The 13,801-nt window shown below is 40.3% G+C and overlaps 1 pseudogene; it reads right to left on the bottom strand.

Moving 5' to 3' along the window:
* Positions 1-605: 605 nt before the first annotated feature.
* On the bottom strand, positions 606-1,325 carry LOC102925945 (nuclear distribution protein nudE homolog 1-like; annotated as a pseudogene).
* Positions 1,326-13,801: the final 12,476 nt, after the last annotated feature.

Raw genomic sequence — 13,801 nt, 5'->3', positions numbered from 1 at the left:
TGATCCCAGCACTTGGGAGGCAGAGTCAGGCAGATCTCTAAGTTCAAGGCCAGCCTATTCTACATAGCAAGTTTCAGGTCAGGCAGGGTTACACAGAGAAACCCTGTCTCAAGAATACAAAAGAAAAGAAAAGTGCCAACGTACATGACCATAGTTTAAAATAGCCTTACACCTCTGTAATCTTCCAGTCCTAGACACAATTTAACCGTGCTGTAAAAGCACTGAGAGAATGTTCCAGAAGACAGCTCCAGCTGGAAGGCTGCAGAGGAGAGCCCCCGAGCTGGGTTCTAATCCCCGCTGAAGATTATGGATATTTAAAACACGTCTGGAAGCCATTAGAACTCTAGGTAGCCAATGACAGGACGGCCCCATCTTCCATACTTTAGAACTGCCTCAGAGGACCAGTTCATTTCCATGACATGCACTGCCAGGGACTGGGCCGCATTACCGGGATGATGCCGAGTCTACAACCAACCGTCTTAGTCAGCTTGGGCTGCACAGCACACAGTGGATGCTGGTGAGGCTGGCTCTTATTTCTCAAACCAACTTGAAAATACAACCACCAAAAGCTGAATAGAAAGGTGAGGGCGCAGTTCCCATTGGACCTAAAGCAAAAGGTTGACCCCACCCTGGGTGGACGGCTGCTCTGGTGATGAGAACTGTGAGGCTGGCTTCCCAACTCCAAGCGTTTCCCTGACCTCAGACAGAGCAAACCATATTCAACGGAGGAGACAGCAGTATCCCAGAGGCTAGCCCAGGGCCCTCAGGCTTCTAAGAGTGAATGTCAAGAGCGAGGACAAACCTCAGGGAGTGTCGATTTTGTCTCCCTCATCTCCCACACTGGTGCTGCTTGGCCGTTTGTCAGCACCATCTCTGTTCTTGGTTCCTCACCCTGAGGCTGGCCCACTTGGCTGGCTTGGGTAACGATCACACATGAAGTTCATGCAGGAGGACCCAGGGCCCCAACGTTCCAAAGCAGGTAACCAACAATGTTTAGGCCTGATTTCCGGGGTGCAGGTGTGAGTGGGGTCCCACTATTGGAGCTGTCTGGACCCACACGTCCCCAGTGAGTTATGGGAGAGGATGGCACAGGACCTGCGGCCTGCGCAGCCATGTCTGTCCGCCCAGCTTCCCCGAGCCCAGCACAGGTGCTTGGAGCTTGTCTTGCTTCTGCTGTACAGACAATTCCTGCCACAGGCCTCTGGCTTCATCCTTCAGCCTCCGGACTGATTCTAAAGATTCTTCTCTTTGCCCAGCCCTCTCTCCAGGAAGGCATTTCTTTCGATGACTTGGTTCAAGCGCTGTTTAAAGTCTTCCAGGGACATGACTATGGCCGTTTGGCTCTCTCTAGGCTATCACTGGCTTCTTCCAATTCCCGGATGTATTTCTTCAGTTGCTCTTCAATGGCTTTCTTCTGATCCAGGTCATCCTGCAAGGCCAAGATATGCTGGTGCCAAATGAATGCTGCATTTCAGACTTCTTGATAGTCTCTAGCTCCATTCGAAGGCAGTTATTCTCTGAGTCTCCAATTCAGCTGCATAATTCTGGCTTCCTTCCCGGAATTCTCAGAGTTTCTCCAGTGTATACTCTGCCTTTGGCTTATGGGTCATAGCCAGGTCTCTCTAATAGTTTGTTTCTTCATCCTCTGTCCCAAAACTCTTTCCCCAGCCCTCCACTGTAAAATGATCAAGAGCTTACTCTTCTTGTGGTGTGATGTCCCACCCAGGGGCCACGATCCCAGGCCAGGCACAGACAAGCCAGCATGTTAAATTGGAGTTGGTGGGCCTTTGGGGTAGATGCAGAAACCCAGTACTGTGGAAATTCCCTGAAATCTACTAGAGTGACCCTAGCAAAGTCTCTGAATAATGGAAGGGATACAGAGCCTGAACTGACCGTCTTCTATAATCAGGCAAGGCTCAAAGCTGGGACACCAACCCAGCCACAAAATCTTTGACCTACAACCTCTTCTGCCTGTAAGACTCGCTGGAGCAATGGTAGCACAAACCATGTGGGAGTGGCCAACAAATGACTGGTCCAACCTGAGGCTCATGCTGGGAGAGGGAGTCCACTCCTGACGCTGCCCGAATGGCCAGGAACCAGAGGCTGGATAGCCCAGAGACCCAGGATAAATACTCATAGACTGGTGCTTAATCCAGTTGTCATCAGAAGGCCATCATCATCCAAGCAACTGATAGGAGCAAATGCATAGACTCACAGCTAAACACTAGGTGGAGTCAAGGGAACCCCTGTAGGAGAGACCAGAGGGTTCAAGGACATCAGGAGAACAAGGCCCACAGAGTCAACTAAGCTGGGCTCATAAGGGCTCCCGGGAACTGAAGCAGCAAACACGGACCCTGTGTGGGTCTGACCTAGGTCCTCTGCATCTACCTTATGGTTGTGTAGTGTGGTGTTCTTATAGGACTCCCAACAATGGGATCTGGAGTTGTCACTGACTCTTTTGTATGCACTTGGGACCCTTTTTCTCCTAGTGGGTTCCCATGTCCAGCTTTGATATGAGCATTTGTGCCTGGTCTTATTGTATCTTGTTAGGACATGTTTGGTGGATATCCTTGAAAGTCCTTTTTTTGTGTGTTTATTTGTTTTTGTTTTTAAAGGAAACAGAGGAGTTGATCTGGGAGAGAGGGGAGGTAGGGCTGGACAGAGGGAAAACTGCAATTGGGATGTAATGTATTTTTCTCTCTCTCTCTCTCTCTATATATATATATAGCAAATCCTAGCTGGGTGGTGGTGGTGCATGCCTTTAATCCCAGCACTCGGAAGGCAAAGGCAGGCAGATCTCTGTGAGTTTGAGGCCAGCCTGGGCTACAGAGTGAGTTCCAGTAAAGGCACCAAAGCTATACAGAGAAACCCTGTCTTGAAAAGAAAAAAAAAATCCTTATTTCTACCATCTTTTCTACTCAATTTGTGATTTGCAAAATTCTCTTATCATCCTCAAAACTCTCTCCTCTATTCAAAGCCAACCCTACAAATCTAGTTTAATTTTTAAAGAAAAAATTGGGTATTTTAAATTTTGTATTACATTTATATATCTATTGGCGAGATTACTGAAGAAATTCTAGCCTAGCACTAGCTCCCGCTCAAGAGTGTCAAGCCTTCCTTTCTTGGTGTCTTATTGTAGAGATGTGTTTCACATTCTTCACTTGCCATAGCAGTAGCTACCACTGCCACCACTTGTTGTCTCTTTGGGGCTCCTCCATAGCCATTTATTTCTTTTGAAACTTCTCAGCTAGTTTTATGGGTTTTATCATTCAGAGAGAACAGGCAGAAAGAAGACAATAAATGTGACTAACATAGTGATTTTACAAACATTTTCAAATGGTTCCAAAACTCTTCACATATGAGTGAATACATACCATGTTTGTCTTAGTTGTAAAGCAAAAGGTAACCATGCTACAATCCACAGCTGTGGAGAGGATAGGTAGCTAGGAGGACCCAAAGGGAAGTGTATGGATCTCCCTGGGAAGGAGAAATAGAAGAGATCTCCTGGGTAGACTGGAGGTGGGTAGGGATGGGAACATGAGGGATCAGATTTGGGATCGATGGGGAGGGAGAGTACTGAAAGAAATGTCTTGATATAGGGGGCATTTTGGGGTCAGGTAGAAACCTGGTGCAAGGGAAACTCCCATGAATCTGTAAGGATGACCCCAGCTAACTCTCCAATCAATAGTGTATAGGTAGCCTGAACTGGGCATCTCCTGTAATCAGATTGGTGACTACCCCATTTGTCATCACAGAGCCTTCATCCATTAACTGATGGAAGCAGATGCAGAGACCCATAGCCAAACACTGGGCCAAGCTCAGAATCATGTTGAAGAAAGGGAGGAAGGATGGTATGAGCCAGGGGAGGTCAAGGTCATCACAAAGGAACCCACAGAAACAACTAATGAGGCGAGGGCTCATAGTAGCTCACAGACAGCTAAGGAACCTGTATGGGACCTACCTAGACCCTCTACATAGGTTTGACAGTTGTGTAGCTTGGTTGATTTTTGTGGGACCCCTAGCAGTGGGATCAAGGCCTGTCCCTAACAATTTGGCTCACTTTTGGGAACCTATTCCTTGTACTGGGTTGCCTTGCCCAGCTTTAATACAAAAAGAGGGCTTAGTCCTACTGTAACCCGATATGCCACGCTCTGTTGATACCCATGGGAGGCCTGCCCCTTTCATGGGAGGAGTGGATAAGGGGCCAAGCTGGTGGGGAATGGTGCAGAGGGGAGATGTAGGGAGGGAATGGGATGTAAAATAAATGAGTAAATTTAATAAAAAAGAAATCAATGATAAATGTATGGTTAAAAAACAAACAAACAAAAAACTCTTCACAATCTTGGTCTTTGACTTACAGTTCCCAGCTCAGTCTGAAGTCAGAGGTTTTTTTTCACTTTTTTTAAGGGATGGGCCTTGCTAACCACCCTTGGGATTAATCTCTCCTTTCCCTAGCCCTTTATTACTAATTTGAAAGTCGAAGAAGTAATAGATTCCTCTTGTTTACTGAGACCAGTCTTCTTCTGAGAGATGGCCTCATCCTTGATAATTTTCTCACATGTTTTTAGATGACAGGGAAAATTACATGGATTTAAAATATAATCATTTTAATATTGCTAATAAATAGCATTTTTCTAGCCCAGCAACATGATTTTGTAAAAAAAAAAAAAAATCAATATTCACAGCATGGCTGTCCACAATCCCCAAGCTCATCATCACTGATTGCATTTTGAATGGTTCATTTATTTAGTATGACCACAAGAAACTTTCCAGAATGATTGCTGTGGGTATTGTGAATATGAAGGCAGCCAGCTGATTAAAATGACCCTAGAGAGAATGGTAAAAAATTTTCTCTACCCTGCATCTCTATATAAGGGAAGATAATTTTATTGCAAAGAAATGAATTCCAGGAAGACTTTGCTAAAACATAGGCAATAGTCTATGTTTTTGGAATTTTACAAATAAGTTTCAGGCTTTTTATAAAGAAATTGAGTATAGTACCCCAGACCAATGAGTATTAATATTCAGATTTCATCGCTGTAGCCACTCGAAGTCAATTAAGTACAAGAATGCACAATGACATAGTAAATCCTGAGGTTTTGCAATGTAGGCAAATGGAGTATGTCAGATAATATGACTATCTTTAATCCAACTATCCTGTGTTAACTGGACAGGTGCTGCCATTTCTATGATTGTCCAATTCTGATAAGCAATGGCTCTGTCACGACAAAGGCAGTGTCCTGTACTGTGGAGGAAAACAAGATACGGCATGACTATAAAAAAGGTAATTTTCTATTTTTAAGTCTCATGACTGCCCCTAAATCCCTTGTCTCATTTCCTTCTAACAGCTGTTGTTGAACTGAAAAAAAGAAAGAAAGAAAGAAAAAACCAAAAGTGTACATGAGAAAACAACATGGAAGTTTTCAAGTTCTTCTGACAGTCTTAAGCATTGAGCTCTTTCATGTCAAACATTTGCTTCATAAGTTTTAAGGACATATGCACTGCTTAGGTTCGTGAAACTATACCACTGACATTTGCAGTGTAATAACAATCAGTGATTCTCAAATACAAAAAAAAAAAAATGTTTGGAGGCATCTGGGATGCAGCTCTTGCCTCCCAATCATGAGGTCCTGGGTTTGATCACCAGAACCAGTGGGAAAGAAAACAAAGCAAACGCAACATAAAAATAAGGAAAACATTTGAGCAGATATGTATGTCTTATGAAGATCTAACTGTGAGGATGAACCTATACACACAAAATTCTTTGTTATAAACAAATAGAAATGGACTTGTTGATTGATTAGATATTTGTCTCTTGCTAGTTTCTGACTGTGAATAAACCATCTGACCTCTATGGATCTCAGTTTTCTCATTTTAAAATGGAGATCACAGTAGAACAATACTCAGGTATTGTCCAAAATTTGCTCAGTTTTCAGTGTAGTGCACGTCACCCATGAGTGTCATTTGTGTCAGTGCCATCCTGTAGTTGTTATGATTATAACTCAGCTCTTCATATAGGAAGCTGCTCAGGTGGAGAACATAGAAAGGCCATATCAGCCCTTGACCTTTATCCTGAGAAATCCCTTGTCTACTGAGAGAAAAGGCATACAGATACTTGCACTTCATTGTTAAACATGTAGAAACTGAAATGCAGTGTTTGGAATCCTACATCTATACCAAGTAGCAAGTATTAACTTTTCATAGGATTATCTTGAAGAATAGCTAACTTCTGAACTGAGCTTTGGTGAATGGAAAGGACACTTAGAAAATGGAGATTATTTCAGTATATGAAGATTTAACATCTGAGAAGTGAAAATAAGCCTTATACATAGGATAGGCTTGTAGAATTGGAAACAAGTTAGAGTTAGTTGAAAATAAGGAATATATAACATTAGTTATTTCATTTCTAATTTATTATCTGCTTGTTCCAGTAGAATTTTAATTTCATCAGGAAATTTGGCAGTTTATCTTATTTCATTTTGTATCCCCCAGTGTTGAGATTTGATTGTGAAATGTTTGTAGTAGTCTCCTTTGTTTTGACACTTGGGGCCCAGCTGGTGGTACTCTTTTAGGAAATTGTGGGATCTTTAAGAGCTTTGACTTTGCTTGAAGTGGGTCAATGAAGGAAGGGAAGTGGAGAAAGGGGTAGGGATTATGGGCTAGAGCCCTGCCTAGCTCCAGACCATTCTTTCTGCTTCCTTTGATACCGTGATATGATTGGCCTTCCTTACCACCCATCTCCATAAGCAAGTTGTTCCACCCACCACCATACTTTCTTGCCTGTGATGGCTAATGCTGATTATACCATGAACCAAACCAAACTTCTCCTCCCTAAAGTTGCCAAGTGTTCTGTCACAGCCATAAGAAAAGTGATTAATATACCCAGAACTACAAACCATTCTAAATGCATGGTAAATATATGTTAATTGACTGAAAAACTTAATCATTTGTCTATTAATTTACCCACTTCACTTGCCTCTAATGTCTTGCCTATCTCCTTCCATTTTGTTAGCTCTTTTGTGGCATTCTTATCAAGTGACCATTATCATGGCGGCTGCAAAAAGAAGATATGCATATATGCTTGTTGAATATATATATTTAGATATAACAAACACAACAGACTAGAGAATTAGAAGATAGTAGAAGATGCAGAAGGCTAGCTACCTTTGCCTCATGACTGTATCTGGACTCTGCTGTCATCTGACTCCAGACAAGGAAAGCTGCACATAGCAGGCATGGCTAGAGTGAAGCCACAGGTACAGTGAAGACATAGGATATCTTTAGGTAGGAATTTTGAGATATATGTGTGTATATGTGGGGTATGTGTGTGTGTGTGTGTGTGTGTGTGTGTGTGTGTGTGTGTATTTTACCTATATAAAATGGTGTGTTTGAGGAATTTTGTTAGACCCAATGTCCAAACTCATCACACATTTGTGGATGATTCTTGCTACATAAAGAAAACACATAGTAATATTGGAACATGGTGCAGTGACTTAGGGAGATCAAAATTAACATTCTACTCAATGGCCATCAATTTACTTACAGAGAACTATTCCTGGAATTCTACACACATTATGTTTTCTTTCTCTCTCCTAAAAAGAATGATGGTTGTAAGAATGTGTAATCTTTGCCCTCCAGGATTTAATAATGATCTAGAAGAGATCAGTTTGGTAAGGGATAAAATTACAGAGTTTATGAGAAACCCATAAGCTCACTCTAGCATCATTTTATCATTGGCTTACAGTTGATATGCCAACATCCATCAAAGCGTTAGTGGCTAAGCATTTTCAATAAAAAATATAGGCACTGAATATATCTGTTACTCAATTGCCAGGGGTCTAATGTAATATATAGTAACTATCTTGAGTGATAGAAAAAGATTGACTGAGTAAAAAAGACACCAGGGGACTAAGGATTACGGAAGGACAACCCCAAGGATAAACACTGCCAAAGACTTAAATGAAATTAATTTCAATTATTCAGTTATTGTAAAAACTACAATATAAATTCCTGATCACACAGTTTAAACATGGCAAGAAAAACCTCATGTCAAAGACATCTCCTAATTCTAAAAATAAAGGAAGAATTAAGTTATATCACAATGATAGATGAAAACATTCAACACAATAGCTTGTTCGGTAAAAATTCTTTCTTGTCCATACAGTGAGGACCACAGATTGATTTTATTATGAATTGTTCTCCTTCTTGTATGGAGTATATTGTAGAAATATTAGCTTTTTAATGACTGAATTATTAAATATTCTTTCAAGGACTTTTGGTAGCCTTTGTATTAGAGAATGGATATTTGACCAGGTACCCCGGGTATACAAGAGAACAATAAAAATCTCACCAGTCCAATGTCTTTGCAATAAAATATAGGGGATAAGACAGTATTTTTGTGTGTATTCATGTGTGTCTGAAGATGCATGGGTGTGTGCAAGTATGAATAATTGAGCACATGGCTGTGGAGGCTATAGCTTGCCAATTAGTATAGGCTGACTATCTAGTTAGCACCAAGAATCTTTTCTTGTCTCTGCCTTTGCAGCACTGGGATGGCAAGCATGTACCACCATACTAGGATTTTCATGTGTTGGGGATGGAGCTGAGGTTCCCGTGCTTACAAAGCATGAACTTGTGGGATTTACAAAGCTCTTTGGAGTTCTTCTGTAGAACAGAACTTTGTCTTCCAAGACTGCAAGTGAGCATACAAAGTTCAGCCCTGAACTGTTAGCATTTAGGTGAATGGGTGTTGTGATGTTTTGGGCTATAATAACTACGGCCTTGAAAATGAAGACCTAGTAGGGATTATCAACTAAACATCTTAGATGAAAGTGACACATGCATAAACACAGTGGTTTACACAGTGCAGGAATCTGTTAGAGAATCAGGCTGCTGGTATTCTGAGAAGCAAGCTCAAACCACACTTGGATATCAATCTGAAAGTTAGCGACAGTTGGCATTTTTACTCTGCAACTTCCATCACTGCCATCTCTTCAGGCCATCATCTCTTTGGCTGCTGTTTCCAGACAATGGGTATTCCTCATCGGTTCCCAATTCTTTGTCTTGATTTGATTCTATATACAAGACCCAGGCTTGTATATCTGATCACATACTAGCTCTACAAAAGGTTGGAAGGAATTTCTGACTTCCATCGTACAGATATGGGACATGATACCAGGAATACTCATTATAATACTCTGAATAAATACTCTGAGAGCTCAGTAGATGCTGGCTGCCTCTATGAGAAAAGAATATTGATAAGAGAGATAATATTAATATTTAGAGGGTCTTGTAATTTTGAGATAATGTGTCTATCAGTTTTTAATCATAGTCAGGTCAGTATTGCTATCATGGTAACAGAGATGAATCCCACAGGAGATGGGATTATTACAAAATCACAAAAAGTGACTTTGATACTTTTATTGTCAATGGTGGTTGGAATGAGAATGGCCCCCATAGGCTCATCTATTTGAATACGTGGCTCCCCAATTGGTGGAATTGTTTGGGAAGGATTATGAAGTGTGGCCTTGTTGGATGAGCCATATCACTCGGGGTGGACTTTGAAGTTCCAAAAGCCCGTACTATTCCCAGTTCGTTTTTGTTCTCGCTGTCTTTTGTTTGTGGATTAGATGTAAGTCTTCAGTGACTACTCTAGCAACATGTGTGCCTGCTGCCATTACTCCTCCCCATCCCATGACAGGATGGCCAAGGACTCTAAGCCTCTAGAACCATGACCCCCAAATTATTTCATAAGGTACCTTGGTCATGGTATTTTGTCATGGCAATAGAACAGTGTCTAAGACATTATCTTTGCCCCTGTGGTGGTTTGAATAGGAATGGCCCCCATAGAGTGCATATGTTTGAATGTTTGGCCCACAGGGAGTAGCAATATTAGGAAGTGTAGCCTTGTTGAGGAAGTATGTCACTGTGGGAGTGAGCTTTGAGGTCTCAGAAGCTCAAGGCAGTTCACTTCCTGCTGCCTGCTTATTTGGAGATCTGGATGTAGAACTTTCATCTTCTCCAGCACCATGTCTGCCTGCAAGCTGCCATGCTTCCTGCCATGATAAAAATGGACTAAACCTCTGAAACTGTAAGCCAATCCTAATTAATGTTTTCCTTTGTAAGGTCATGGGGTCTCTTCACAGTAATAGAAACCCATACCAAGATAGACCCCATTATCACTGGCTTTACTACTGGGTCAAATGTCTTTCACATTTACTTAAATGCTGCTTTTGGTAAAAATTTCCTCACCCTCCCTGCAAACAGAATTTTGAATGACTTACCCAAAAACTTCCAGACTGCTCAAGATGTTTTTGAATTCCTCTTTTGAGACTAGCTTGACTTTTGTGTTGCATATATACTTTAAATTTAGAAATATCATTTTTGCTGGGTATAGATTTATAGGTTATTTCTTTCAGTAATTTAAAGGTTAATTCTTGTTAATTCATTGGTTGATCTATTTAATAGTCATATATTGATAAGGAAAAGGAACTGATCTAGTTCAATGCTCCATTTTCTTCAGCTTAAAATGATTCTGATGAAATATTTGTTGTCATTCTTATTTTTTCTTCATTTGGAAGCTTTTTGGAGTTTCTTTGAATTACAAGTTTTAAGTAACTTAAATATAGTATACTATAATATTATTTTCTTCACATTTTTTCCTGTAGGAGCTGTACTGATTTTTCAAAAATTAAATTGATGTAAAGGCATTTTTGAGTGTATAAAATCTAAGAATTTATTCTCAAACTGGCATGTACTTGCCATATGGGATGTTAAATTAAAAAAAAAACTTACAAGGAAACAAGCTCAGGTTCAGAGCATTTCTTGATTTCTATAGGAGAAATATTGCAACAATGACTGATTTCATGCTATCAACTAACACTTACCCCTGGAGACTGAAAATGGAAGAAATGCATACAATGGGCTCCTGCAGGCCTGTGTGGGCTGGCTGCAGCTCATCTTGACTATACTACAAGAAGCATTAGAGAAAATTGCTGAGGTAGATGAAAAATGACAACAGGTGGAAATTTGCATTTGCATAAAGTAATAAAGCCTTAGCAATGGGAAATTTGTAGATAAACATGAGGTATTCTCTTACTTCAATGCTTTGAAATATCATTTGTGTCTTCAGACACAATTTAAGCAACTGTTAAAAACATGGTGAGGACACCAAGAGTGAAAAAATACAGATAATAAATCAGTGGAAAAATAAAATAAAATTTATAAACTACTTATATTTATATTTACTTATGCCCATTCCTCAAAAGGGCAAGTATAGAAAATAAAATAAAACAGAATGGATAGTGTAATTAGAACACTTAAGCTTGGGAATGTTATGACATCATTGAAATACTCCAACAACACAGCATAGACTATCATATTGTAAGAAAACGTGACCAATCTCTATGCTGGTTCAAATATGTTTTCAGCACTAGGGATTGGATCTAGTTTGCATTCTAAATCTTCTACCGCTGAATTGCACACTCAACCAAATTATCCATCTTGCATATAAAGTCTTTATATTTGAAGAAACTTGTGATCTGTTTTCTCTCCCAAATTAACATATACTTGTAAATAGCTCAGTTAGGTACTGAAGTGAAGACACAAAGACTAGACTACCTGATCCTTAAACCTAAGAATCAATTGGTTATATTCTTAGATGTGAAACTGGAATCAGAATATATGAGTAAGGACTACCAGTTCTACATTTTACTAGCTAGCTGACATTCTCTAAGCTATACCTCAATGAGACTCAGAAAATAGACAAAAAAAAACTCTCAAACTGTGGCTTCTTTAAGAACCAAAGGGGGAAGCCGGGCGGTGGTGGCGCACGCCTTTAATCCCAGCACTCGGGAGGCAGAGGCAGGCGGATCTCTGCGAGTTCGAGCCCAGCCTGGGCTACCAAGTGAGTTCCAGGAAAGGCGCAAAGCTACGCAGAGAAACCCTGTCTCGAAAAAACCAAAAAAAAAAAAAAAAAAAAAAAGAACCAAAGGGGGCCATCACTTTTACCTGACAAATACATGAAATGTTGGTAAGGCTGATAACTCTTCCAAGCTTCTAATATGCCCTCAGGGCAAAACAGGAGGTTCTTGGTATCATATTTCTATATTTTGAGAAAGTTCTCCACAGATTCCAATGAGCAACTCCTTGGTCCTCAGCATACACGGCAGCAGATCATTGAACTAGGGCATTAATTTTTCCTTTTCAGTGTCTGATTACTGGCTACATCAATGAGTGAATAAACCAAGTTATGAATGAATAGTAATTCATGCCAGTAAGCCATGGATGACGTTTCTGCACTATCCCGGACTCTATCTTACTTTGATACAGCTGCTATATAACTATAAAATAGTTCATTGAACCAGTCAGTTCCATAAGATTTATCTAAGACCGTGAATGTAATAAGTATGAACTGACCCACATGGTAGACAGACTCCTGATTTTTTTAAATGAATGTAACTAGTTTAACCTAGACTGAAGAGCTTTCTATCAAATATAAATCATCCTCGGTGATAAACTGATATCATTTACCTCTGACTATGAACAAAACTGCTTCTAGATTGACAGCAAATGTCACAATTGTGGACTGGCCTCCTTTCATAAAGTTTATGAAATACGTATAATGTGTATTTTAGGGAAACTAACACAAATTTTAATTTTAAAATGGTTTTTACGTTCTTGGATTGCAATTCACTTTAATACATGTTAGAGTCTTTTGGATGTCAATGTCATGTACTAGTCCACTAAATTAATCTGTCTATTCTACCGTTTCACAGTGGTATAGCTCTCCCACCTCCAAAGTCCTTTCTACATGAAGTGTTTTATGATTCTTCACTTCATTCAGAATTAACATTTGGCTGTTCTCTGCTTCCTTAACATTTCAGTCACCTGTCTAGTTCCCCCAGGTTTGCCTTCATGTCACCTTACCATTTCTTTTCAGTTGATGAATTCTAAATGGCACTCTGTCACTACAGTGCTTTACAGATATTTCCTTTACAAGTGAATGCATAGATCCCATAAGGGATATATTGTAGGAGTGCATATTTTGTTGTCTATGGAACTGGTTTCAGTCTAGCAGAATGGCTTAGGGACTATTCACTGTTGCCTTGGTCCAGGGTGGCTGGCATTGAACTGTTTGGGAAAAAAAATCAATGAAATCTGTGTTATTGAAAAGAGAGCACTGCATTAGATTTACTGGTTCACAAAACTGGAAAGTAGGTCAGTGCCCAACATTCCTGTAATTGCTGCTGGCTCTGTTGCAAACTCAATGGCAGCCCCTGAGGACCAGACAGCCATCCATTGCATTGGGGTCAGAGAGGATGAGTCCCTGAGAGATCAGGCCAGCCCTGCCTAGCCCTCTAGGTCTAGACCAGACCCATCCTTGTAGCCTCTATCCAGGGTTCTAGGAAAAAAAATTCTCTACTACAGCATGTGGTTCGTTTTAGTTTTAGTATGTCAGAGAGGCTTCCTCTAATTATTTTTCCCATTACTTTTTGCCTTTTACAAAAGATTTTACCCTGTCCTTCCCCTGAGATTTCTTGAGGACTCTGTGTTATTTCATTTTTAATGTGATGTGTTTCAAAAGACTGGCAGAATTAAATCATGGCAGAAAATCGGGGGCTAATTAAGCAAGAGTGGGTCATGTTCTAATTTCTTGTCCTTTTTCAGATTGAAGGTCTTTTTAATTGTAAGATTTAAGTCAATGGACTGAAATTCCAGTCTAATAATAATGAGCATCGCCATCTCACATACAGGTCATAAATGAGACCTTTGCAAACCCACTGAAGAATGTCAATAGTTA

Source organism: Peromyscus maniculatus, chromosome 3 (genome assembly GCF_049852395.1).
Source record: "Peromyscus maniculatus bairdii isolate BWxNUB_F1_BW_parent chromosome 3, HU_Pman_BW_mat_3.1, whole genome shotgun sequence".
NCBI classification, from domain to species: domain Eukaryota; kingdom Metazoa; phylum Chordata; class Mammalia; order Rodentia; family Cricetidae; genus Peromyscus; species Peromyscus maniculatus.
The sequence above is the reverse complement of the archived record's forward strand: the minus strand, read 5'-3'. Positions and strand labels throughout refer to the sequence as shown.